The following is a 23,764-nucleotide window of genomic DNA, read 5'->3' as shown; positions in this document are numbered from 1 at the left end:
ATAGTTTTGATACCGGCATATATATATATATATATATATATATATATATATATATATATATATATATATATATATATATATATATATATATAAATAAATAAAAATAGACAAAAAATATAGACAAAAAAAATATATAAATATGTAAAATCTCCTGATGATTGAGGGAACCCCTCATGAAACAGGCCTGTAGAGATGAAGTAGTCTTGTGATTTTTTCCCACACACACACACACACATGTATATACCGTGCATATACATTCACTGTACAAACATACATATACACATACTGTACATATACATACATACACTCATGTATATAATCACGTTTCATCAAACATATATTAACGTTGTTGCCCTAGGGTAAACTGGGTAACACATGGCACACTGACAAAGCTTAACCTATTGTTACTATAACAATCTGGAGTCAGTCTGTGGAACAACTTAGGGGACGAGTTAAAAACCTGTTCTAACATGATTACATTTAAAAGACTGTTTAAAAAAGAAGTACTGAAGAAGTACGAGGAGGAAAGAGAGTGATGCCCTCAGCACAGAGCGATGGGAGAGAGGTGTATGGTCAGAGAGTGTTTGGGCCTGTGTGTGTGTGTGTGTGTGTGTGTGTGTGTGTGTGTGTGTGTGTGTGTGTGTGTGTGTGTGTGTGTGTGTGTGTGTGTGTGTGTGTGTGTGTGTGTGTGTGTGTGTGTGTGTGTTTTGTCTCGTCTTGTCTTGTTTTATAGTAACAGTGGTACTATTGTATTGTTAGTGTACAGGAGCTTTTCTTGTTTTTGTTTGTATAGTATTGTTCTTGTATTATATTGTTTATGTTAAATGTGGAATGAGTGAGAGGGGTTGGGATATTATAAGCATCTGCTTCATCCAACCCCTTTTCAAGCCTTGCATAAATGTCCCTGCCAAAATGTTTAAAAAAAAAAAGTGTGTGTTGTTGTACTGTGCAGGTTTGAAATAAATAATTCAATCAATCAATCAATCAATCTACAAGGTAAATATAGTCTGCTTCTCTTTCTTCTCCTCCATTTATCTGCTTTTTTTTTTGTATTTCAAGTTATCATTACATATACTGTATGTATTTGAAACAATTGTATTGTTGATAATAGAGGTAATTATTGTTATTATTCATTATCAATAGTGCTATTTCACTGGTATTTGTATTTCTCTATTTGTAGTTTAATAATGGTCATTATCATTTCTGTATTATTATTTATTTCACTAACTGCTTCTTTGCTATCACTTGTACCATCATATTTGTACATATCCTATTTGCTGATGTTGTTCTATTATTGTTGTTGTTGTTGTCGTCTCTCTGTCTTATCCCCCCTTGTCCCCCTCTGTCTTCCTTTTTTTCTCTTTCTATCCCCTCCTGCTCCGGCCCGGCTGCACCAAATGATAATATAAATACATTTAATAAAGTCAAATACAAATAAGGCAACAAGAGAAGTATCCCACACTTTTCTTTTGTAAAGTCAATTTGTACAGCCAATACGGGCATCTACATCAACTATATGATTCGCCTGAGAAGCTGGACAGGACAAAAAAATAAAATAAAATGGCGTAAATGTCTGTTACAAGATACTGCAATAGTAAACTGTAGGGATGCGACAGCACTCATTATAATCCCGCACGGGACAATCAGCCTTTAATAAAAAAATAATAATCGTGATTTTTTTTTTTGCCATATCACCCAGCCCTCGTTCTAACTTATATCTGTTAGTAGACTTGCTATGGAAAACATGAGGTACCCTTATGCCAGTGTTTTCATAACCATTGTTCTATTGTATCTATTGTATTTTAATTTCTAAATATAAATGTGGTAAAAAGATTTCAGTGTGTGTGTGTGTAGGTACAAAACCTTAGAATGAAATGTTCATACTGTTACATCCCTAGAAGGTTGCCTACAGCCACAGCTGTTAATGCCAGTGTTTGTTTTGTTGTAACTAACCCAGAGACTTTGATGGGTATTTGCTTTTGTAGAGTTAATTTGAACGTATAGGCTATTTGCATGGTTGACTGCTTCTGAACTACTTCTAAATACATCTGAAGCAGACAAAATGCTGTGCAAGTCCATATAAGGTGACTCCTGTCACTGCACAAATAAATACCTCTTATTTTTGCAGCACGTGGAATGACTACAGTCTGGTTGCTAATAGCAACTGTCTGTGAATCTGGCACCTTGCACCTCTGGATGTTGTTTTTTCTCCTTGGTGGCCTGACATCAGGCCTCTACTACTCCAGTGGACTATTGCACAACTGTCAGTGTTTTTATTACCACCTTGTCAAACATTACATAGTGAAAAAGGTAGGGTCCCTAAGAGAGGAGCACTTGGCTAATATGTTAAAATAACAAGAGGGGGAGAGAGATTTTGTGTTACAGATTACAGTAATGCCCATCTCGCCTGGTTACAAGTAAGTACACCCTTGTTGGTCAACTGCAGCACTCAAGAGTCTCCGGGCTACAAACAGACCCGGAGTGGACATGTTGTCTGCACGGTACAAGCATGTTTCCACAACATTACACTAAACCATGATACACCTGAACACAGCAGAAACACTACACCGTAGAGGATGCAACGTCAGGGTGCAAAGTCATTCTGCCAAGAGATATTTGCAGCATTTGGGCTTCAAATATGATTGATGTCTAGGGTTGTCCCGGTATCAATATTTTAGTTCCGGTACCGGTGCCAAAATGTATTCTGATACTTTTTGATACTTTTCGGTACTTTTCTAAATAAGGGGGACTACAAAAAATGGCATTATAGGCTTTTTTTTTTAACAAAAAAGCTTAAGGTACATTAAACAGATGTTTCTTATTGCAAGTTTTTCCTTAAATTAAATAGTGAACATACTAGACAACTTGTATTTTAGTAGTAAGTAAACAAACAAAGGCTCCTCATTAGTCTGCAGACGTATGCAGTAACATATTGTGTCATTTATCTACCTATTATTTTGTCAACATTATTAAGGACAAGCTATAAAAATGAATTATTAATCCACTTGTTCATTTACTGTTAATATCTGCTTATTTTCTGTTTCAAACATGTTTGATCTATACTTCTGTTAAAATGTAATAATCACTTATTCTTCTGTTGTTTTTTGATACTTTAAATTAGTTTTGGATGATACCACAAATTTGGGTATCGAGCCGATACCAAGAAGTTACAGGATCATACATTTGGGTACTCCGTAGAGATGCGCGGTTTGCGGACACAACCGCGGAGTCCGCGGATAAACCGCGCGTCGGGCGGGTAAAAATAGATTTTAAATAGATGCGGGCGAGTTGGCGGTTGAACCAATTCGGAAATATATAAACATAGTTAAATGTTGTTACCAAGATACGAAAAACGAGCAGCACTCTTTGAAACAGTCAATTGTTCATCAGGCATCGCGTCCCAGCAACAGTGGCGCAAGTGAGCGCTCCTTCAGCGCAGCAGGGCGCATTTTAGAGGCCAGGCGCTCTCGCATGAATCCTGGCACTGTAGATGCCATTTTATTCCTGCATAGTGCTAACAAAAAAAAAAGTAAGTAGACATACGGTTGGATATGTTAAACAAATTAGTGTACGTTACCTATAGGCTATACCAAATAAGCCCATGTCTAACCTATATTGAGTTCGGTCAGCTAAATAATTTTGATGGTTACGTGTTGTTTGGGCGCACTACAATGCAAAGGAATTAAGGCAATTGCGTTGTTTATTGTGGGTTTTTTCTATTCGAGATATACTACTATGTGTGAATAATTATTTGGCCTCGCTTTCAAGTGAAGCGCATCTCCGATTGGCGACAATGTAAGGCTATTTAGCCTGCTTTGTTTGTCGCGACCGTCTATTTTCATTATAATTCAAGTTTGATGATAAAGTGCAGTCTGATGGGTTTGATTTCCCCCCTTCAGCTATTTGCCTTGGCCAATAAGTTGCAGGTAATTTATTATTATTATTTATTTTATTTATTTTTGTTTAAATAGAGATGACATACATATGTTATTGTATAATTTAAGTTTGTGCGCGTGATTGACAACCTGAGGCTTATGAGGCACAGTTTTTATTTATTTTTTTATTTCAACTTAAAAACGTATGAGCCTATGCCTATGCCTAGAACATAGGCTATGTGTTTATCTTTATTTTCCTGCCTGTCGTTGACAATGGAGATTGTCTGATATTTTGTCATGGCTGCAGATCAATCAATAAAGGTTCATCTTTGTCGCGAAATTGTTCACTGCTTCACTGTGCACCCCGCCCTCGTCCCTATTTGAGCATTATAACGTTAACAAGTTAATATTCATTGAAATAAATTCAGAACATTTTTTTTACCTAACGAAAATATAGGCCTAGTCTTTCTAAAACATTTTTTTAACTTCTTAAAAGCCTCGTTCTGCTTGCTGCAACAGCGCACACAAAGTGTGAGGAACGCACTCCTGATCTGAGGGCATTGGCAACAATAGTCAACACTTTCTTAATGGAAATGACAATAATATTATAATAATGATAAATAATATTATCACGCATTAATATCTCTTAGCCACTAATGCGTGGCACGCATTGAATGTCTCTGCTCCATTGGATCAGTCTCCTTTCTTTAACAGGCAAATTCTTTATAACCTCACTAATGCCTTTCATCGTCTATATTAGATATATAACAACGGGCGGGTGTGGTTTTGATAAAATGTTGGTTCGGGTGGATGGCGGATGGTTGACGACTTTTGTGATGCGGTTGCGGATGAAATAATTGCCTATCCACACATCTCTAGTACTCCGGCTTTTTCCCACCCCCAAAGACATGCACCTGGGGATAGGTTGATTGGCAACACTAAATTGGCCCTAGTGCGTTAACGTTGTCTGTCTATCTGTGTTGGCCCTGCGATGAGGTGGCGACTTGTCCAGGGTGTACTCCGCCTTCCGCCCGATTGTAGCTGAGATAGGCTCGAGCGCCCCCCGCCACCCCGAAGGGAATAAGCGGTAGAAAATGGATGGATGGCATTGGTCAAATTCAAAGTGCTCATGTATCCAGGGACGTATTTCCTGAGTTTCTAAACATACCGTAATATATATTTAGCAGGAAAGGAGCAAAGTATAAATAAATATCTATGAGTTCATTAATCAGCTTTGCTAGTAAGCACATGCCTACAAATATCTTTAAACTGAATTTAAAAGTCGATGGCTAAATTAGAGCCACGTTTTATAAACAGATTAGTTGACTGATCGTTACGATAGCATTATACTAGACTATCAAAAAACCTGTATTTGCAGCCCTACTGTACCTTAATAACAGTATATAGCAGGGATGTTCAACCTCAGATATGCAGATGACAGCGTACTAAAGGCAGACTCTTAAAAAAGCTACAGAACATCTTAAACCCAGTAATCGCCCACAATGAGACAAACGGACTCGCTCTAAATGTTAACCAATCATGATGCATGACAGTTTAAAAGAAATCAGAATGACACATCACATGCAATAACAAGAACATTAAACAAGTGGATCAATTCAAATACCTTCGGGTCACAATAACATCAGATGGTAGATGCACAAAAGATATAAACTGCCATGTCAAAAGACAACTTCATCAAAATGACTGTTTTTTTTTCTTTTGTTTTTTTTAAGAAACATATTACTTTGACACCAAACTCAAGAGTCCTTAAAACATACTGTATGTAGGTCTGTCATTCTTTTTGACTGTCAATGCTGGACTTCAACAACTAAACAATTTAGAGGCAACTAGGGTTGTCTCGATACCAATATTTTGGTACTGGTACCAACATGCATTTCGATACTTTTCTAAATAAAGGGGAGCACAAAAAATGTCATTATTGGCTTTATTCTAACAAAAAATCTTAGGGTACATTAAACATATGTTTCTTAGTGCAATTTAGTCCTTAAATAAAATAGTGAACATACTAGATAACTTGTCTTTTAGTAGTACGTAAGCAAACAAAGGCTCATAATTAGTCTGCTGACTTATGCAGTAAAATATTGTGTCATTTATCTACCTATTATTTTGTCAACATTATAAAGGACAAGCTGTAAAAATGGATTATTAATCTACTTGTTCATTTACTGTTAATATCTGCTTATTTTCTGTTTTAACATGTACTATCTACACTTCTGTTAAAATGTAATAGTCACTTATTCTTAGGTTTTTTTTGATACTTTACATTAGTTTTGAATGATACCACAAATGTAGGTATCGTAAGTAGTTACAGGATCATACATTGGCCATAATTTATGTTCTCAAGTGTCCAGGGACGTATTTCCTGAGTTTATGAATATAATATGATTTTTTTTTTTAAAGAAAAACGATTTTGTGACGATATAAAATATTGGTAAATGGGTCGTACTTGTATAGCGCTTTTCTACCTTTTTTTTTAAGGAACTCAAAGCGCTTTGATACTATTTTCCACATTCACCCATTCACACACACACACACATTCACACATTCACACACTGATGGCGGGAGCTGCCATGCACGGCGCTAACCAGTCCCATCAGGAGCAAGGGTGAAGTGTCTTGCTCAAGGACACAACGGACGTGACTATGATGGTAGAAGGTGGGGATTGAACCAGTAACCCTCAGAATACTCATATTGCTTTTTGGATATGACTTTAAACCAATAAATGTAATATAGCTCTTGTCTCAAAGTAGGTGTACTGTCACCACCTGTCACATCACGCCCTGACTTATTTTGTATTTTTTGATATTTTTCTGTGTGTAGTGTTTTAGTTCTTGTCTTGCGCTCCTATTTTTTTGGTATTTTCCTGTAGCGGTTTCATGTCTTCCTTTGAGCAATACTTCCCACATCTACTTTGTTTTAGGAATCAAGAATATTTCAGTTATTTTTATCCTTCTTTGTGGGGACATTGTTGATTGTCATGTCATGTTCGGATGTACATTGTGGACGCCGTCTTTGCTCCACAGTAAGTCTTTGCTGTCGTCCAGCATTCTGTTTTTGTTGACTTTGGAGCCAGTTCAGTTTTAGTTTCGTTCTGCCTAGCCTTCCCTAAGCTTCAATGCCTTTTCTTAGGGGCACTCACCTTTCATTTATTTTTGGTTTAAGCATTAGATACCTTTTTACCTGCAATATTGATGTAATCATAGTACTTAGTAATCATAGTTTTTTAAATATTCAGGAGCTATGGCATGCGGTTAGCAGTTAGCAAATGGTGTGTAGTGTATTGATTACGTATATCGTGCAACCCTAGTCACCAGCCTCAGAAACTTCACTGGACATACCAATAATGTAGACGTTATACACAAGACTGACGACAGAAAAGACTGGAGAGCCCTGACCATTGATGTCTGCCAAGAGGCCTGATACTCAATGATGACACGACAATAGCATTAGCTCTCTGTCACGAGTTCGACAGAAACAAGACGTTCCATTGGCTCAAAAAGGTAAGAGATCCCTGCTTCAAACTATAAATATTGCAGATTTCTATATAAAAATGGTACTTAATGACATTTCAGAGCTTACCCTGCTAAACCATTGAGTTTGAATGTGTGTTAACTGTGCCGGACTATGATGAAAAGTTGTGTAAAAAGCATGAAAAGAGATTATTAACGGACAAGTAGGGTCTTTATTAAAGACATATGCAAGAGCGATGGTCCGTATCACGCCCTTCCATGCACAATCTGATGACACGGTGCATGTTTAACAGAGAGAAGGGCGGACAGTTCATGCAGGGACGTTATGAGGACAAGCTGTGTGGACTTCAGTACATAAAACAGGAATGAGTGCTAACTTGATACAGTAACCGACAACAGGCGACAATCGAGTGAGGCAAAGTAAAGAAAAGCATTCTGAATGTTGCACGTAACCCCAACTTGGTGGAAAAGCAAAGAAGTGTAGAGATCAGTGAAAGCTCAGTGAAAGGAAAAAGACATCACAAGATAGAAACCACACACACACACACACACACACGCACACACGCACACACGCACACACGCACACACGCACACACGCACACACGCACACGCACACACGGGTACGCAGAAGTCTGAGGCCAACAAGGCTCTCCTCCTTTTTTGCCTTTTAAAGCCAAAGCATTTCTGCGCAAACCTGGGAACTGTCAAAGTTGGCTAGTTTCTCTGGAGAAAGCCAGAGACCCCCACTCTTCTGCAGGCTCGAGGCCATGAGTCATGGAGACTCCACCTTGCAGCCGTCTGAAATTACAGGCAAGCTTTTTCTTTCTGCAACCCGGGGAAAATAGAAAAACAGGGAAACAAACAGGCCCGCCTGTGTCACATAAACATTAGTGCCCCTATTGAGAAGAGGCTGGTGTGGCCAACGTTGACACAGGGGAGTGCAGGGCGACAAGAACAAACAAGTGCTGCTTGAGTGCTCTTTTACCTGCCGTTTCTATTTGACAGAGAGACAAGTGTGCCCACGGATGCACTTCAAGAAGACTTTAAACAGTGGAATATATAGAATGCATACAATATACCATTCCAGTAAGCATTTTCACGACAGCACTAATTTCTCCAGGGACAATACTATTAGAAAGTCAACTTGAACATACTTTAGAGCAGTGTTTTTCAACCTTTTTTGAGCCAAGGCACATTTTTTGCGTTGAAAAATATCCAGCAGAAATCACTAAAAAACGAAACTCAGTTGACAGTAAAAAGACGTTTTTGGATATGACTTTAAACCAATCAATATAATATAGCTCTTGTCTCAAAGTAGGTGTACTGTCACCACCTGTCACATCACGCCCTGACTTATTTTGTATTTGTTGATATTTTCCTGTGTGTAGTGTTTTAGTTCTTGTCTTGCGCTCCTATTTTTTTGGTATTTTCCTGTAGCGGTTTCATGTCTTCCTTTGAGCGATATTTCCCACATCTACTTTGTTTTAGGAATCAAGAATATTTCAGTTATTTTTATCCTTCTTTGTGGGGACATTGTATATTGTCATGTCATGTTCGGATGTACATTGTGGACGCCGTCTTTGCTCCACAGTAAGTCTTTGCTGTCGTCCAGCATTCGGTTTTTGTTGACTTTGGAGCCAGTTCAGCTTCAATGCTTTTTCTTAGGGGCACTCACCTTTTGTTTATTTTTGGTTTAAGCATTAGATACCTTTTTACCTGCACGCTGCCTCCCGCTGTTTCCAACACATACAAAGCAATTATCTACCGGCTGCCACCAACTGATATGGAAGAGTATTACACGGGTACTCTCCTGAGCTCTAGACAGCACCGACACTCAACAACAACACATCATTTTCAGACTATAACAGGCATGTGATTTGACCACAATGAAAAAGACTGAAAATATTTCCGGGGGTCTGGGGGACGAAGGCCCCCAGCCAGGTCCAGGGTTGGGGGACAAGGGGGGCGATACCCCCTGAAGCTCCTGGTTTTTCACCAATTTAACATGCTAAAATTAACAAAGACAGCACCATTTGAAGAAAATATTTTAGTGTTTAAAGACATGAAAACATCATTAATAGAACATACCTTGCTTCAAGTTGTTTCATATGTTTTTGGCGTTTCGCATGTACTTCCAAAGCCTTGAAACCTCGTGATCCATAGTCAATATTATCATGACACCACGTGCACAAACCTTTCCGGGACGATTGATTTTCCGAATGAAATCACCGAACAAAGTCGTAACTTCCTTCTTCCCAACAGTATCAGTGATTTCCCTTTCCATCCAGTCCCAACTTATTTTTGACATGTTTATCAATTTCTTTTACTCGTAAAGCGTCCTTTCTCTCGAGAACCGACATCGTTTACATATGGAAAATGGCGGTAATAACCATCTGTTATGAATGATGACGTTAATAACGTCATCATTCATAACAGATGTCCTGATTGGTCACAAGGAACATATCGACCAATCAACTACGGCGTAATATAAACTACGTCTCGAATCTTGATTTAGGGTCGGAAAAAAAAAACGGAAAAACGGCAGATTTTTTTTTCTTTTTCCCGAGATTAAAAAAGACGGAATTCCGACTTTAGACGGAAAAATCACATGCCTGCTATAATTAGTGGTTTGGCAAAAATATTTTTAACCCAAATAGGTGAATTTAGATAATCTCCCACGGCACACCAGACTGTATCTCGCGGCACACTAGTGGTTGAAAAACACTGCTTTAGAGTACACAGTGGTCTGTGTACAGCTTGTATAGAAGTATAGATGTTCTAGCTACTGACCAAGAGTCAACATTAGGGAAAAAATGGAAGTCAAATCAAACCCTTTACATCGACTTTGGTCCATACACAATTATTCCACTCTCGCATCTACTACTCTAATTTTAGTTGGCGTAATCCTTATTGGAACCAAAGTGTGCCCAAACAACTGACACAGAATTCCTTTTGGGTAGGGATGTGCCAATCCATTGGCCACAGATTAGTTTCGGACGATTTTCTTGAAAATGTATGTTATCGCCATTGCCGAATAATACCTATAAATGGTGATCCCTCAGTCTACTAAACAGGTGAAACTCAAAAATTTGAATATCGTGAAAAGTTTGTTTATACCAGCAATTAGATTTACAAGGTAAAACTAATGTATGGCGCAGGCTCATAACATGCAATTTATGATATTTCAAGCCTTCTTATGGTATAATTTTATGATTATGACGTCCCAGCTGAGAAAAACGGACTTGAAAATCTCAGAACATTTCAAAAACTGTGAGCCATTATCATGAACATTATAAGAAGTAAAGGCTTGACATATCACACATTAGATGTAAGGAGTTTATACCACAAATTAGTTTCACTTTTGAAGTTTTGGTACTAGCTAACTATGTACAGTACAGGACAAACGTTTGGACACACCTTCTCATTAAAGGGGAACATTATCACCAGACCTATGTAAGCGTCAATATATACCTTGATGTTGCAGAAAAAAGAACATATATTTTTTTAACCGATTTCCGAACTCTAAATGGGTGAATTTTGGCGAATTAAACGCCTTTCTATTATTCGCTCTCGGAGCGATGATGTCACGTTGTGACGTCACATCGGAAAGCAATCCGCCATTTTCTCAAACACATTACAAACACCGAGTCAAATCAGCTCTGTTATTTTCCGTTTTTTCGACTGTTTTCCGTACCTTGGAGACATCATGCCTCGTCGGTGTGTTGTCGGAGGGTGTAACAACACGAACAGGGACGGATTCAAGTTGCACCAGTGGCCCAAAGATGCGAAAGTGGCAAGAAATTGGACGTTCGTTCCGCACACTTTACCGACGAAAGCTATGCTACGACAGAGATGGCAAGAATGTGTGGATATCCTGCGACATTCAAAGCAGATGCATTTCCAACTGGACTGGACAGATCAGCTTTCAGGAAAAGAGAGCGGATGAAGGTATGTCTACAGAATATATTAATTGATGAAAACTGGGCTGTCTGCACTCTCAAAGTGCATGTTGTTGCCAAATGTATTTCATATGCTGTAAACCTAGTTCATAGTTGTTAGTTTCCTTTAATGCCAAACAAACACATACCAATCGTTGGTTAGAAGGCAATCGCCAAATTCGTCCTCGCTTTCTCCCGTGTCGCTGGCTGTCGTGTCGTTTTCGTCGGTTTCGCTTGCATACGGTTCAAACCGATATGGCTCAATAGCTTCAGTTTCTTCTTCAATTTCGTTTTCGCTACCTGCCTCCACACTACAACTATCCGTTTCAATACATGCGTAATCTGTTGAATCGCTTAAGCCGCTGAAATCCGAGTCTGAATCCGAGCTAATGTCGCTATACCTTGCTGTTCTTTCCGCCATGTTTGTTTGTATTGGCATCACTGTGTGACGTCACAGGAAAATGGATGTGTGTATATAACGATGGTTAAAATCAGGCACTTTGAAGCTTTTTTTAGGGATATTGCGTGATGGGTAAAATTTTGAAAAAAACTTCGAAAAATAAAATAAGCCACTGGGAACTGATTTTTAATGGTTTTAACCCTTCTGAAATTGTGATAATGTTCCCCTTTAAACGTGTTTTCTTTATTTTCATGACTATTTACATTGTAGATTGTCACATCAAAACTATGAATGAACACATGTGGAGTTATGTAGGGTTGTACGGTAAACCGGTATTAGTATAGTACCGCGATTGTAATTAATCATATTCGGTACTGTACCGCCTCTAAAAAGTACCGTTAAACCCCCCCCCCCTCCTTTTTTTTTTTAACGGGCATGACATTGTCGTGACATTGCTGGTTTAACGAGCAGAGGAGTATGTTCGGCAGCGCGCACACACAGAGTACTTACAAGCAGACACAGTGTGTAGACAGAAATGGACACATTTTGGCCTAAACACTAACGATAAAGGTGAAGTTATAACACTGAAACACCCTCAGGAAGAGGTGCTTTAAGACATGGCAGTCCAACCGCAGTCGACAGTGTTTTAGCTACTTCTAAATCACTATTCCTCGCCTCCATGACGACAAATAAAGTAAGTTTCTTACATTATCACTGCAGTACGAGGAATAGCAAAACATGCTTCACTACACACCGTAGGAGGATACAATAGCTCATCAGCGTCACAATGTAAACAAACGCCATGGGTGGATCTACACCAGACATCCCCTGTAATGATACCAAGTACAGGAGCTTATCTAGTCGATACTACCATGATTACGTCGATATTTTTTAGCATTTTAACAGAAGTGTAGATAGAACATGTTAAAACAGAAAGTAAGCAGATATTAACAGTAAATGTACAAGTAGATTAATAATTAATTTTCTACCACTTGTCCCTCATAATGTAGACAAAATAATAGGTAGATAAATGACACAATATGTTACTGCATACGTCAGCAGACTAACTAGGAGTCTTTGGTTGCTTACTTACTAATAAAAGAAAATATGTTTTGTTAAAATAAAGCCAATAATGCCATTTTTTGTGGTCCTCTTTATTTAGAAAAGTATTGAAAGGTATCGAAATACATTTTGGTACCGGTACCAAAACATTGGTATTGGGTAGGGGTGTAACGGTACGTGTATTTGTATTGAACCGTTTTGGTACGGGGGTTCCGGTTCGGTTCGGAGGTGTACCGAACGAGTTTCCACACGGACATATTAAGTAGCGTACCGCACGTTGTGTAAACAATGCACACCGAGGCACAACACACGGCATGCTCGCAACGACCGGGCTAGGACAACATGTAAAAGCCACCGGTGGAAGACCCTCCTGCCTCGTTAAGATCTCCCGTTTGGGAACACTTCGGTGCGATACAACAATGGAGGACGGAGGTTTGCCGACATTGTTCAGCAGCAGCAGGTATGCTTCTGACAACACGTCAAACATGCTAACCCATTTGAAGCGTCACCACCGCATTCAAGCAGCCTCTCCTCGGCGAGTCAGGCAGGGCTAAAGCAATAACAAATGTTTTTATAGCAGCAGATTTAAGTCCATATTGCATTAAAAACTAGATTTTGACCCACTTCTATGGTGCAAGAACAATGAGCCCATATATCCTCTTACTGCTAAGTTAGCCAGGCTGGGGGGGGGGAAGAAAAGTTAATCTGAGGCTGAGTTGACTTGAAACTATTTAATGTTGCACTTTTTATATGTAGAAGAAAAATGTTGTCATTTTATTTAATCTGAGCAACAACTTGAGGCAGTTTAATGTTGATTAACATGGACCCCGACAAGTTGAAAAACTTATTGGGGTGTTACCATTTAGTGGTCAATTGTACGGAATATGTACTGTACTGTGCAATCTACTAATAAAAGTCTCAATCAATCAAAAAAAGCACTTTATATGTAGAAAGGTTTTGTTAAGAAACGATTCTGAGCCTTATCTTATTTAGTTTTTATTTTATATATGTTGACCACACTAACCCTGGCAATGGAGCCTGTGTGTATATGTACGTACTTGCCAACCCTCCCGGATTTTCCGGGAGACTCCAGAAATTCAGCGCCTCTCCCGAAAACATCCCGGGACAAATTTTCTCCCGAAAATCTCCCGAAATTCAGGCGGAGCTGGAAGCCACGCCCCCTCCAGCTCCATGCGGACCTGAGTGACATCAGGTGCGCAACACCGCGTAAATCGTTGGCCAACCAGAAAGTAACCCCAGTACGCTATAGCCAACATTCACCAGGAGATGGCAACAGACAAACATAGATCACTATTACATTCCTCCCCTTTTAGAAATGTATAGAAGTTACTCAAAATAAATAAACAACCCAACCAAAAAATGCAGCAGCTCAATTAAAAAACTGTACTTAAGCCACATTCTTTTCCTTTTTTTTTTAGAACTGAACTCTTAACCCTCATTTGTAAAAAAAATAACATGCTTATTATACAAACAGTATTTGTACACCTTTAACACAGATTTTTATACTGTCTTCAGCGATTCAGTTTTTTTGGTGGTACTCGAAACCTTTCTGGGTACCTGCGAAAGGGTGTTCTGCATGGTTGGAAAAATAGTGACAGAGAATAGAACAAGGATGGACAATTCAACCCTTAACTCAACAATGAGTAGATGAGTGTTATGTGTGTGTATATGTGTAAATAAATGAACACTGAAATTCAAGTATTTCTTTTATATATATAATAAAATAAATATATATATAGCTAGAATTCACTGAAAGTCAAGTATTTCTTATATATTATATATATATATATATATATATATATATATATATATATATATATATATATATATATATATATATATATATATAATAAAATAAATATATATATAGCTAGAATTCACTGAAAGTCAAGTATTTCTTATATATATATAAGAACCACGCCCCCGCCCCAACACACACCACCCCCCACCTCCCGAAATCGGAGGTCTCAAGGTTGGCAAGTATGGTATATGTATGTTATGCCATTGTTTACAAATTTGGTAAATAAATAACCAAAAATGTATATTTTGTTGTATTATTACTGTACCGAAAATGAACCGAACCGTGACCTCTAAACCGAGGTACGTACCGAACCGAAATTGTTGTGTACCGTTACACCCCTAGTATTGGGACAACCCTATTCCACTGTATATACTGCTTTACAAGCTGTACACTGACTACTCTGAAGTGCATCCAAAAGTCATTTCTTAAGTCCTGTCCCTTGAGAAGATATAAAACCATGATTGCTAGATGCAAGCCAAATGACACTTCACATTACACTAAGGTCAAAAACAATTCCATCCTGTGAGATATGCATCCGGGCGACTTTTCGTCTAAAACAAAGCAGAAAGGGGACTCCTACGTCAAGGTTTAAGGTGTGAAGATGTCCTCCTGCGCATCCGCCTGATGTGGCTGTTTGTTTTGATTCGTACACTCTCATCCACCGTGCCTCTGTGGGTCAGAGCGCGCCTTGCATTTCCACTGTCCTTCCTGTTCCACTCGCCCATCTTTTCCATCCGCCCCGCATACCTCCGACCTTTTGCCCTCGCCAGAGGACAACTCCCCTCCCCCTGCAGCCCGCCGAGCACGCATTACTTCAACTGACGCTTCCTGATCCTCAAAACGAGTCTGGAAGGGTGAGGTCACGCTGGAAAAGCCTGCTGGCAACAACGGACCACGTGGGTCAAGGCAGATGTGTGTGATCCCCAACGGTGACGAGTGCAATTCCGCAGCCATGTTGTTTCTCCCGTAAGAGTCCATCTGATCGCAGCTAATGCAATTTTAATGAAAGGACTGTGATGTGGCTCCTTGGCAGAGGTTGTAATGTGATTACGGCGAAAGAAGCACACAGCCAAAGCACACTGACTGATCTTAAAACCAAAGACGAAGCCAACATGGTTCTCGAGGACACCGGCGAGGGTACGGACAGGACACGCTTCCTGGGGAGGAAAACCCCGAGAAACAGAAGCGCATCTGCATGTTGCTCCTCGAGTGGGCAACATCCATGTCACTTCCCACGTCGAGCCGCAAGTTTCCTCTCCGAGCCAAGGACTTTCCATGGCGGGACATCCTCCCAGATGTGGGAGTACGGGACAGCGCGACGTCAGAGAGATAGTCGCAACACCGGATTGTTTGGAGGTCAAAACGTGAGGTTTTTTTTTTTTTTTTGCAACACAAGCAATTGGGTTGTTTCTAAGGACGGTTAAATCCCACACGGGCCATCATATACAACACTACACGTACTATAAACAAAGCCTTAATAGGCATGAGCCAATAAGTCAATTACCGTATTTTTCCGAGTATAAGTCGCACCTGCCGAAAATGCACAATAAAGAAGGAAAAAAACATATAAATCGCACTGGAGCCCGGCCAAACTATGAAAAAAACTGTGACTTATAGTCCGAAAAATACGGTAATGGAACAAAAAAGGAAAATTAAGTTGACATACTTAAATCAATGTTGGCGTTAACACACTTTTTGTGTCTTTTTACTAGGGGTGTAACGGTACGTGTATTTGTATTGAACCGTTTCGGTACGGGGGTTCCGGTTCGGTTCGGAGGTGTACCGAACGAGTTTCCACACGGACATATTAAGTAGCGTAACGCAGGTTGTGTAAACAATGCACACACGGCATGCTAGCAGCTAACGGGCTACGATAGACTGACCATACGTCCTCTTTTCACCGGACATGTCCTCTTTTGCGGAGCTGTCAGGGCGGAGTTTCTTAAATGCCTCAAATGTCCGGCATTTTGAGTTAGGGTTGCATGTATTTTCAATGTACGTTCAGGGTTAAGAAGGGGTTAAAAACAAAACAAATTGTGCGCGCAGCAGCATTGGTGAGAGAGTGGCAGAGACAGAGAGAGAGAGTTATGATAAACGCGCATGAGTCGCCAGGCTCTGCTTTTTATCCATAGATTTATCACATTTAATTTTTAATTATCTATAGCAGGGGTGTCAAAAGTGTGCCATTTGCGGCCCACAGCTAATGTTTTAAAGGCCCACGGCACATTCTGAAAATACTATTAAAATAAACAAAAACATAACAAAAGTGAAATAAAAAAGCTTAAAGGTTAAATGTAATTTAGAAAAAGTTGCAATGTTGACTAATAAAACAAAGCTGTTTTTTTTTTCTTTCAAACTGTCATTGCTCAAAACATAATATTGAATCAAAATCAATGTTATTATGAATTATTGACCTATCCAAGGTTCCGATTACTTCACATCAAATATTCCACTAAGAAAAATATTTTTGATGGAAGATTTTGGAAATTTGGTAAATAAATAACCCAAAAATGTATATCTTGTTGTTTTCTTACTGTACCGAAAATGAACCGAACCGTGACCTCTAAACCGAGGTACGTACCGAACCGAAATTTTTGTGTGCCGTTACACCCCTACTTTTTACGCATTGAAATCAGAAAGGACGCGGATTTCCGGAAGTCTGTTCGTCCCCAGGATCTGGATTTTTTTTTTTTTTTTTTTTTTTTTTTACAGGCCCTGCCTTCTTGTTTTTTTTATTATCGATTATCACTTTCCGCCCGTGTTTTGTTTTGTTTATATTTGCCGGTGTTGTGCCAACATGTGATTGCCTGCCAAAAATTGTTTTTCCTTGGCGCACCGCTCGCTAAACCTGCATTGCTTGGCCTGGTCTGTCCACAGCAGATTACTAAGTGTGAGACAGACACTTTATCTTCATATTATTGTAACGCTATGTGTTTGACATTATTTAAGCCTTTATCGTGTCCGGAAAATGACCGTTTTCCTTTTTCTGTGGTATTAATGAGATTTAAAAGGACTGTTGTTAGTCCCATGTTGATGTGATAAAACCACTTTCCTGTTTGGAAGATGCATACAATTGTAACTGTTATTTCTTCCTGCACATAAATATTTATAAAGTGTTTGGATGTATTCATTAATGTAACATTTTCATTAAATGTAATATTGCCTGACAAAAATGTATTTCAATATTTTGATACTGACACATCTTATCTCTGCATATTTGACTAGAATACCCTTATGAGCATTAAATATATCAAAATCAAATACCTGCTCTACTGTTTACTTGTTGAAATACCCTTAAAATCTATTTTTGGCAGCAGCAAAGTGGTCGTTTGGGTAGATTACAGCTCTAAAAAGGGTATTTCAACAAGTAAACAGTACAGTAGATACTGGATTTTGATATATGTAATGCCCATAAGGGTATTCTAGTAAAATATGCAGAGATGAGATGTGTCAGTATCAAAATATTCTCTGGAATCATTTTTGGGCAGCAGCAAAGTGGTCATATGGGTACATTTGAGCTTTGTAAAGAGTATTTCAACAAGTAAACAGTACATTAGGTACTTGATTTTGATATATGTAATATAGGTTTATTTAACAGTAGAAATAACTGAACATAGTGAGCCCTCTTGTTAGTCATCCACAATCTTTGTCGGGACCCCGAGCTTACACACAGAGGATTCACGGAGCTCACTGCTCCCCTCACCTCCCAGGGGGTGATCAAGGGTGATGGGACAAATGCAGAGAATAATTTCGCCACACCTAATGTGTGTGTGACAACCATTGGTACGTTAACTTTAACTTTTTAACAATACAGCTTCACCACTTTAGTCGTAAGTTTTGCGCTTAAGAAACTTCTGCATGACTTTAGCTCCAAACTTCTTCTGTCGGTTTTGAGATTGTGCATTACAACTGAGAAACAGATATTTTTTGGCGGCCTTCAAGGGAAAGCTTGCGGTCCAACAAACACTGCTTTGGAATACACGTTAGCATACATGACATAAATGTGGTGGGCTGCCACAATTAAATTTGGACCACCACAGAAAAAAATGGCGTCAAAACACACACAACAACTAAGTCGCCATGTGATTAGTCAACTTTCATTTCCTTCCATGAAATCGCAGCATTTCACTCATGCAGTTATTTTTGTCTTTTGGACATTTTTTTTTCAATCTTGTTTTGTTTGTTTTTGTAGCATTTGACTGTTACATACACGTTTATGGTGTTGGGTTTTGGACCTTTTCTGTGCCTGAACCCTGATACATCAGTATGCAAAATGGATTAATACAATGCAGGCCTCCAATTATGGCCAAAGTAATAATTAAGATTATTGTTATCAATATTGAAACCATGATTACTGATTGTTAGGTAAAGCAGTGTTGGGGTGTGACGTAATACTTTCATTACAACTTTCCATTTCTATGCTGATGATACTGTCATATACTGCACAGCACCCACTCTTGCTGAGGCTTTTAAATATCTACAACATGCATTTGACAGAGTACAAGAACAACTTTGCTATCTTCAACTGGTTTTAAATGCAGAGAAAACAAAGTGTATGCTCTTTACCACATCAAAAACTGTAAGATCATCACTGTGTGAGAACATTTTAACAAGAAATGGGCAACAAATTATGTTAGTATCTGCTTTTAAATATTTAGGATTTTTAATTGATGACCACTTGAGTTTTAAGGAGCACATTCAGTATGTTGTAAAAAAAACTGAAACTTTTACTGGGATTTTATTATAGAAACAAGTCTTGCTTTTCTTTTACTGTGAAACAGAAATAGGTGGAAACAACCTTTTTACCTGTTATTGACTATGGAGATGTGTTGTACATGAATGCTACTGCTGGTTGTCTCCACAAGCTGGATAGTGTGTACCACGGGGCACTGAGATTCATCACCAACTGCGCTCCCCTTACTCACCATTGTGTGTTATACTCAATGGTTAACTGGACATCTTTATGTGCTCGACGCCTCAATCATTGGTATGTTTTCATCTACAAAACCATTCTGGGTATCACTCCATCTTATCTGTCTTGTCTTTTAACAAAGAAACAAGGAAGTCACAATCTTCGTTCAATGAATGTTCTGCAATTTGTCGTCCCCAAAGTAAGAACTGAACTGGGCAAGAAAGCATTTAGGTTTTCAGCACCAAAGGCTTGGAATAACCTACAATCGAACATTAAACTTCAAACCCTAGTTACGTTGAATGAGTTTAAAGCTTCTGTGAAAGGATTGCAGTCTACCTTGTCTGTATGCACATGTGTCATGTGAGCAAGTTTTAATGTTGTAAATGTGATGTTTTATGTATTTGTTTACTGTTTTTAATGTAACCTTGCTGCTGCCCTCTTGGCCAGGTCTCCCTTGGAAAAGAGATCTTTGATCTCAATGGGATTTTACCTGGTTAAATAAAGGCTAATAATAATAATACCATCATCTCATTTGTAATATCCAATAAGACTATGGATAAACGTTATCCATATATTTATAGACAAATATTATTTTTTTATTCTGTAGTAACATCAAAATGTCAGCTTTTTGTCATTACATGATGCCTTTATCTCTATTTTTACATTTTGATGGAGAGAGTTTTTATTTATTTATTTTCTTAAAGTGATGTATATTCATATGTACATGTAGATGCTGTATCGGGACAGATCCATTAAGAGTTTGAGTAGAAATATGTCATATAGGAATTAACTATACACAATAAAACATTAACAAAATGATGTGTCACATTAATGATTTTTGAAGTAACACCTTTGTGACATGAAAAAAAACACAAGAAATGTAAAATAAACATGGTGTTTACTTTTTGATATCAAAATAAAACACAAAGTGGTTTGGCTAATGAAAATGAAGTCTAATAAACAAGCTTTGTTCTTCTCCAACACCTCCCTAGTGTTTCAGTACAACAGTTTGACCAACAAAAAAAAAACCTGGAGTGATACCTCTCACAGTGAATAAACAATCTTCACAGCCTGCGTTCAGTTCGATGAGATGACAAAACATTATAGCTAGTATTGATGTTATTTGAACACTGATACAGTTTGCAGTTAAATAAAGGAGGAGTGAACATACCAGTAAACAAAGTAAAGACTTTATAAACAAGTTGTGACAACGTTCACGACACATCGCCTGCTACAAAACATCAAATAGTTTTCTCCTTTGCTGTATACTTTTAGTGTGGGGACAAGTGTCTCCAATATTGTCCACACCTGTCTCCATCTAAACACGGCAGTGCACTGTTAAACACACGGCGGTAAGCTAGGGAAAATGACGTTAAACAAAGCGCTTGGCTCCGCTTACTCCAAGGGGAAATCTCCCGAGCAAAGTCTGTGTAGTTAGTCCGCCATGATTATCAAGCCAAACACCGCATGCGCCTGACTTTGTGTTGCCTAAAATGCATTAATAAATGACGGGTTTTCGGTAATTAAAAAATTAAACGGTTTTACTAACCGTTGGGAATTGTATCGCAAATTATCATTATACTGTTTACTGTTACATTCCTCGTCCACTAACAAGTAAAAAGTCAAGGGCGGTCACGGCATGTTGTTGCCGCAAATGTTGGTCAAAGACGAGGGCGGTCGCGGCACTTGCCGCAGTTGCCTTGGGCCATGTCTACACTAAGTCGTTTAACCCCTTAAACAAATAATTATTTAGCCTAAGCGCCATTTCAGCCACACCAAACCAGCGTATAAGGTTCGCCTCCTCGGACAAATTTTTACACGGGTAAGTGCGCCGTGTATTTCTTGAATCTCCGGCACTTAGCTTTGTATGGACTCATTGATCTTTTACAAACTGGGTTCGGAGAGGAAGTGACGCCAGAAAGATCGCGCCACAGCCAGCTTCATAATAAAGCGGTTTCGTAACTCGGAGCTAACCACTGGAAATATGGAGGCGAGTCATCCAGACAAGCCAGGTGTTTCTCCTTCCGTCTGTACAGGCGCTTGTGGAAATCACACATGAATACCTGAGGAGAAAGCGATTGCAGCTATTTGGGATACAACACTTCTCAGACGGCAAGAGAACTTTCCAATGTTCAGGTCAGCTGTGATTCTACTTAGCGAAAAACTTGGTCCATTTGTCGAAGGAGAGACAACGAGAATGCGGGCTCCCTTGGATGTGATAAAAAAGGTAGCGTGTGCTTTGTATTACCCGGCCGTCGAGGGAAAACTACGGAAAACGGCGAATGCTTCTGGACTGGCAAAGCAGACTGTATCAGTTATTGTCCGCCCATGTATGTCGCGGACTCAACGTCTCGGTCAGACCTGGGCAAATTAAGGCCTGGGGGCCACATGCGGCCCGTTAAGCTTTTCAATCTGGCCCACCGGACATTCCCAAATAATTTTTTTAGATGTTTAAGATGGAAAGTGTAGCTTCCATTATGATGCGCAGTCATGTTTTCTAATGACCGTAAGTCTTGAACTATACAAAGTACTTCAATGGTTGGAATCTGCGCTTATGGGTGATATATTAGTTACTAATGTAATCTAATTAGTTACTATGGTCATCTAATTAGTTACTATGGTCATATAATTAGTTACTATGGTAATCTACGTCACAGCAGCTCAGACGAGGAACCAAACAGTGTGGGCGGGAAGCGTTTCCACAGACGCGGAAGGAGATTTTCACAACAAAGTTCTAAAGCTTAGTGATGTATCAGATATATCAGAGTGTAGGTGGGTTTATTTTGTACCCTTCGCGTTCATATTTCACTGTTTCTTGCATTTTTGTTGCGTTTCACTTGATTGTAAAATATGTCGATTGAAAGGGGGTGTGACTTTCATATTTTGTCAATATTCAGTGTTTTATCATTCATAGAAAAATGAAAAATTCCATTACGTTTTTTTAAGGCGGTCTGTCATAACGTTTTTAGCATTCAATCAGACATTATTGTGAGGTTTTGTATTAGTGTTCCTAAAAATAGATATACCGGCACCCACACTGGATCGGTTCGGAGCTGAGTGTGAAGCGACTGGGATGAGAATCAGCACCTCCAAGTCCGAGTCCATGGTTCTCGCCCGGAAAAGGGTGGAGTGCCATCTCCGGGTTGGGGAGGAGATCTTGCCCCAAGTGGAGGAGTTCAAGTACCTCGGAGTCTTGTTCACGAGTGAGGGAAGAGTGGATCGTGAGATCGACAGGCGGATCGGTGCGGCGTCTTCAGTAATGCGGACGCTGTATCGATCCGTTGTGGTGAAGAAGGAGCTGAGCCGGAAGGCAAAGCTCTCAATTTACCAGTCGATCTGCGTTCCCATCCTCACCTATGGTCATGAGCTTTGGGTTATGACCAAAAGGACAAGATCAGGGGTACAAGCGGCCGAAATGAGTTTCCTCCGCCGGGTGGCGGGGCTCTCCCTTAGAGATAGGGTGAGAAGCTCTGCCATCCGGGGGGAGCTCAAAGTAAAGCCGCTGCTCCTCCACATGGAGAGGAGCCAGATGAGGTGGTTCGGGCATCTGGTCAGGATGCCACCCGAACGCCTCCCTAGGGAGGTGTTTAGGGCACGTCCGACCGGTAGGAGGCCGCGGGGAAGACCCAGGACACGTTGGGAAGACTATGTCTCCCGGCTGGCCTGGGAACGCCTCGGGGTCCCACAGGAAGAGCTGGACGAAGTGGCTGGGGAGAGGGAAGTCTGGGCTTCCCTGCTTAGGCTGCTGCCCCCGCGACCCGACCTCGGATAAGCGGAAGAAGATGGATGGATGGATGGATGGACGGCACCCAGACACATTTTTTTCTCTAAATGTGGCCCCCGAGTCAAAATAAATGCCCAGGCCTGGTCTAGGTCCAGGGTATATAAAGTCACCAAAAAGGAATGGACAATGAAGGTGAAGGCAAAAGAGTGAGGAGTGTCCTGACCAGATATCTACATCCCTAGTTTGATTGTTGTAAAATGTTCTTTATCACATTGTTTACGTGTCTAATAAAGATTTGATTAGTTTATGATGACTCAGGTGTGATTCACTACAATAGGGCCCCACAGCACACTGGATTCCAGTTCATTGAAACACCACAACACTGGATATTGTTCAGATAAGGTACATTTAAATTAAGAACTTGCACACAAAGCAACACTGGAGGTGACTATGACGTGTGCATTTTCCGCGCATGCGTATTAGGTCGCCTTGCGCCGGCGGGGTCTTAAACGACCATTGTGTGTGGACAAGGATAAGGTT

The 23,764-nt window shown here is 39.6% G+C and overlaps 1 protein-coding gene across 5 annotated transcripts in view; it reads right to left on the bottom strand.

Moving 5' to 3' along the window:
• The window catches only part of arhgap10 (Rho GTPase activating protein 10), a 184,494-nt gene that overhangs the window by 159,820 nt on the left and 910 nt on the right, over window positions 1–23,764 (bottom strand). The window lies entirely within an intron of this gene.

The sequence above is a fragment of the Nerophis lumbriciformis genome, linkage group LG27, assembly GCF_033978685.3.
Source record: "Nerophis lumbriciformis linkage group LG27, RoL_Nlum_v2.1, whole genome shotgun sequence".
In the NCBI taxonomy this organism is placed as follows: Eukaryota; Metazoa; Chordata; class Actinopteri; order Syngnathiformes; family Syngnathidae; genus Nerophis; species Nerophis lumbriciformis.
The sequence above is the reverse complement of the archived record's forward strand: the minus strand, read 5'-3'. Positions and strand labels throughout refer to the sequence as shown.